This window comes from Thunnus maccoyii, chromosome 11, assembly GCF_910596095.1.
Source record: "Thunnus maccoyii chromosome 11, fThuMac1.1, whole genome shotgun sequence".
Taxonomy (NCBI): domain Eukaryota; kingdom Metazoa; phylum Chordata; class Actinopteri; order Scombriformes; family Scombridae; genus Thunnus; species Thunnus maccoyii.
The window spans coordinates 2,546,761-2,552,760 of NC_056543.1; positions in this window are offsets into that span (position 1 = coordinate 2,546,761).

The window sequence follows — 6,000 nt, forward strand, 5'->3', positions numbered from 1 at the left end:
AGTCTAAAGGTGCCTTAAGTTGTTACTGTGTTTTGCCTTTGTAGGATGGAATAGCCAATGGGCTGCAGTTCTACCTGAGAGTGTGGCCATGAGCAGTTCCACAACAAACATAACACAAATAAAACACACACACACACACACACATACACACTGCTTCTGGGCGATGATCAGTGTGTCTCTCAGCATATTAGCTGCCTCTAAGAGCTAACAAGCTTCAACATCAACACATGATGCAACCGTTGCATTAGAGACAAACAATTCATCAAAGTAAATGGAGATCATTTCTATCATGACCTCCAAACATTTGAGATGCAACAAATTATGTAAGCATCGCTTAAAGGGTCAGTTTGGCCAAAATCACACACACACACATACACAAAAAACATATTTCTCCCTCGCTCAGTATCTGAATTGCTGGCTGTGGAACTGACTTGCTGCAACTGTAAGAAATGAGGAGGAAGTCACTTTGCTCTTTGGGATGTATTATCACATGTATTTGGTTAAGAGTGAACCATGGATGTGTGGTTTCTGCAAAGGAGTAAATAACAACAAAGAATAGTAAATATAATAAAGCATATTCAAATATTATGCAAATAAATGTGAAATAGAAATATACATTCAAAGTAAAATGTAGTACAAAGTTATACAATGAGCAAAACAAACAAGTCGGTCTAATCTTGAATTGCCATGTAAGATAAACATCGTCCTTTAATAGTCTTCCATTCAACACTGCTCAGATATACAGAAGTGCAGGTTTTTCTTGATTGCCAGCAGGAAAGGTATCGCCTTTACAAGGGAGAGCTCAAGCCTCAGTGTGGCTGTGGCACCACTCTGTCTCCTCTGCTCTGTCCATCACTACATCCAAGGCATGCAGCTGGTAACACTGGTGTACACTGCTTCTTGAAAGTTTGCCAACCCTTTAGAATTTGCTTTATTTCTGCATAAATATACCCTAAAGAACCTAAAACCACATGAAGAGACATCAATTAAACAAATGAGAGAAAAACCTTACACTTGTCTGTTTATTTATTGAGCAAAATGATGCAATGTTACATATTTGTACATGGCAAAAGTATGTGAACCTCTAGGATTATCAATTCGTTTGAAGGGGAAATTAGAGTCAGGTGTTTCAATCAATGGGATGACAATCAAGTGTGAGTCTGGGAGGCCCTGCCTTATTTAAAGAAGAGAAATCCGGGTCTTCACTGTCAAAGTCTGAACTTCACAACACAGGTTTGTAGAAGTGTACAAATAACCAAAAGATTTATTCATTTTCTGTGGCAGTAAACACAACACATGGGCCCACCAATATATTCAGAGCTTCAAAAGATTTTCAGGGCTGACGACGTTAACACACACACGCACACACAGCAGGGCTACATCCACTGCACTGACACTTGCCCACAGACACACACACCAGAGAGCCTCTCGTTGTAGAGTCGCTAGCTAAGCCACAACACAGGTACCACACAGAAACTTTTACAGAGGGCCATGAATGTGCCTCTAGACTGTATATAAAGATAAATGATGCGTCTCTACTTTCTATGCAAAAGTGAAGCCAAAATATTTCATTTCTTGGGGCTGCCATCGTGCTTGTGTGATGTCATTTGCAACCAGAATCTGCACAGTAGAGTCAAGCAGTGGGATGATTGTCCGCGGGACACGCCCTCTCAACTTGACTGACAGCTGTCCCACCGCCAAGAGGAGCTGGCATGGCGAGGTGAACCAGCCGAAACCAGCCGGTAACTAGCAGCTACAGCAACAACCCAAAACAGTAGTCGAATGCACCAAGTCCACCCACAGCACAATACCCTTCCTTAACACTAACCTGCCTTTCCACTAAATTGCATCAAATCTTGTACCATGGCCACATAAACGGGATGAAGACATTTAGTTATGAAGTTTAATTTTTGTGTCTGAGACAGCATAGATCTTGTTTATGTAAAGTATCCCACTGAATTCTATCTGTACTTTTAACACCATCATCCCCTCCAAGCTAACCACTAAACTCCTGTCCTTTGGCCTTAACCCTTCCCTCCAGAACTGGAACTGTATCATAAACACTGTCTGCAAAGCACTTCTCATGCAACAAAACTATTTAACCTTTTTAAAAGTTTACCTGCTCAGTTACATTCCAGAATTAGGCTTTGAACCATCAGAGGAAAATTGGTGGCTGTGCTTTTTTTCTCTGGAATGTGCAAAGCCTCAAGCTGTGTCCAAGATCAACAGCCATCACTTGAGGTTGAACGTGATGGCTGGAGAGGCCAATTTTGGAACCACAAACTTTCTTGCAGTGTGGGCATTGATGTGAGGCGCTGGAAGTGGAATGTAGAAGACCCTTCTCGGTGGAGATTCTCTCCTTTCTTTGCTGCTGCTTGACTCTAGCAGCCTGTTGGATATCTTCTTCGTGTAACGTGGCTCCCTCATGTAAAACGTTTCTCCATGCAGTTGTAATAGCAAAACCACACTTTGTATTCTCTGCACTTTAGATGAACTCACATTATATAACCTTGAACATGTAACCATCTCGTCGTATGCTCATTATTGTTTTTTGTCACTGTCTGGATCAAAGTAGGAAGTAGCTTCACCTTGAACATGTTACAGTTCCTCTAGACAGGTTGACAGCTTTGATGACATCTGGCACTATACCACACACACATCCTGATACTGTCTCCCTCACTCCTTGTCTATAAAAAGCATGTACACTTTGTAACCGACATCACTCTGCAATTACACTCTGTTGTGACTGTATACTGATCCCTTGCAAGATTCTCATTAAAAGACAAAAGACAACTTGGTCATTGTCAGTTTTTATTTTCAGATTTCCACCACACAGTTACGCAGTTAGGTCTTCCCAGTTGGAGCTGTTTATGTGAAACCGTGTAACATTTTATCTGACCTCCAGGTGTTCGTTGGCCAGCATTTAGTTCTGAGTAGAGGACCTGTTTTGGGAGGCATGTGTCAGGCATTGGTATTACATGGCCTGTCCATCTCAGCTGGTGTTTAATGATGGTGGTGGCAACGCTGTTGATGTTTGCTTCCTCAAAAACACTGATGCTAGTGTGCTTCTCTTTCCAGCTGATACACAAGATTTTTCACAGGCATCTCTGGTGGTAGGACTCCAGGGCTCTTATATGTCTACTATAGGTAGTCCAGGTGTCTGCACCATATAAAAATGTGGGCACAATAGCTACCTTGTAGACCAGTAGCTTGGTCTTTGCAAGGAGATCAGAGTTTTCAAAGACTCTTTGCAAAAGCCCCACTGGCACAGTAGATACGATGGTGTACATCACTGTCAATGTCTGCCCTTGAGACTGCCCTTGTGACTTCCAAAGTAAGGGAACTGGTCCACATTTTCAAGGCTTACACTGTCAATTGTTTTTGTTGGTGGGGGTGCAGTGGTGTCTGGTGGGGGCTGATGGAGAACCTTGGCCTATTTTATGTTCATGGCCAAACCAAGGAGTGTGTACACCCTGGCAAAAGCATCAAATATGCACTGAAGATCTTTTTCTGTGTGGGCTACGATGGCGTTATCAACCGCATATTACAGCCCCACAGTTGATTTGTGAAAGATCTTGGACTTGGACTTGAAACAGTTTAAGCTAAGCAGCTTGCCATCTGTTCTATCAATGATCTGGACACAGAGGGGGTAAACTGTGACCGATTAGATGGAGAATGGCTGCGATGAAGACGGTGAAAAGGGTGGGAGCAGTGATGCATCCTTGTTTTATGCCAGTCTCTCCCTTGAAAGGTTCAGTCTCACTGCCATTACAGAGGACTGTTTCTGACATGTTGTCATGGAGGAGCCTCAGAATCCTAATGTACTTTTCCGGACATCCACACTTTGACAGAATTATCCAGAGGAGCTGACAGATCACAGAGTCAAATGCTTCGGTAAATCTGATGAAGGCCATGTATAGTGGTGCAAGTGTTGATAAACATGCAACCTGTTGAAGTTACAAAGCAAATGTTACTATTTGATATCAAGGTACATATTCAGATGAAAAGATAATTTTGCGGATAATACCAATTACATACATTTTTTTTAATGTACGGAGTGTCTTTACCTACATATGAGGTTAAATGACTTTGGTGTTAGCCAGACTATCTGGAGGTTGTTTAAAGTAGGTAGCAGAAAGTGTGCTGACCTACATTAAGTACCTAAGTCTCAGTGTTTTCGCGCCTCTTCCAATTACCTGGATGCTACACCTGCCTGCTCAACGGCCCCCCAGGGTTTGGGTCATAACTCAAGTACAGCCTATTAAGAGTTCTTCCTTGGAGGCAAAAAGCACTTTGCGTGCAATAAAACTATTGGCTGTGCTTTTTTTCTCTGGAATGCACAAAGCCTCAAGCTGTGTCTGAAATCAACACTATATACAAATACTAAATACTACTATTAAATACTACTAAAAATATTATTTACTGGTCCTCACACTGTATTGATTTTATGGGTAAGAAATGTACTAAACTATTTTGTACGAACAGGAAATGATAAAACATGAATAATGAAAGATGTCATTCAAACTGTGACCTTTGTTACTGATGTATAATTGGGAAAGTTGAAAAAGGAAAAAATTAAATGTTTTGTCCAAAGATAAATTAGAGGGTAACATATTCTGGAGGTTGTTTAAAGGAAGTAGCAGAAAGTGTGTTGATCAATAATTTAATACCCTAGTTTGGGCTCCTCAGTTTTAATCATATGAGGCACTCCAGTGTAAATGGTCAACACAACCGATAAAATCAGTGGGAAACCTCAGAACCAACTGGTGGAACCACCAGAACTGAACACAAAGCCCAATTTATTCTGGAAGTTACCGCTGCCTTTAAGATCAGCATGACCTGCTGCCCTCTGAAGCATTTTAAATGCAAATTTACAAAAATGTCTTAATTCGCAGTGTAGTGTGAACTTTAAACATAAAATGTTAGTTTCAAAGTTATTATATTCTAATGCAGTTGACACTGATTTTATTTTTCCTTTCTCCCACTTGTATCAGGTGACGATTTTAATCCAGAGCACTTTTATGTTGTTTTTGTTTCCAATCTTCTTGGTCTTGATGTTACATTAAGTCAAGATTTTTATTTTTTTTTTTGACATTTTAATTTGCCAGCTAAATACTGAAGAATATCAGGTGTTGCACCTCTTTCTGTCGTCCAGGTCCAGAGTAGAATAGAATAGAATTTAATTCAGTCTGCAAATTCATTTACTACATATATATACATAGCAACAAAAAATTGAAAAAAAGAGATAAATAGTTAAATACCACAGTTGAAAGCAACACAATACCATAACTTAAAGATTTCTGCAGTCAGAAAAAAGTGTAGGAAGCTGAAGCTACAGACTATTTTAACAACACATCATTGTTTAACCTCAACTAGCCTTAAACAACAACAAAAACAAAACAAAACTGAACTTACATATCCTGTAACCTGTCCTTTTATACCAGTGTTTTTTTCTGATCATCCATTTTCATATTTTCAATGATTTCAATGTTATTTTTAAATGTTCATTTAAACCTACGAAATGTTTTACATGTTTTCAGTTCCTCATTACAGCTGGTCCATAAATTCACTCCTTTGACTGTAATACAATATTTTACATTAGTCCTCACTAATTGAACATACAAATTCCTCTAAAATTATATTGACTTTCTCTCTTTTCAAACAACTTTTGGATACTTTAAGGTACTAATTGATTTTTTGCTCTTTACATGATTTGAACCAGATCTTTAAATTTTAGAGCCTTTAATTTAATAAAGAGCGGGTTTGCTGTTTCTCTATGAGTAGTTTTGTTCACAAATCTCGTGGCTCTCTTTTGAAGGATGAAGATTGGATTAGTGTTTGTTTTAAATGTATTTCCCTACACTTCCACACAGTATGGGACTATGAAGGAACAGTATAAGGTGTGTAACTCAGCTTGATTTAGAAGATCTTTAACTTTATACAGTATTGCAATTGACTTTTATACTTTAGCTTTGATACAATTTACAATTGGCTTCCATA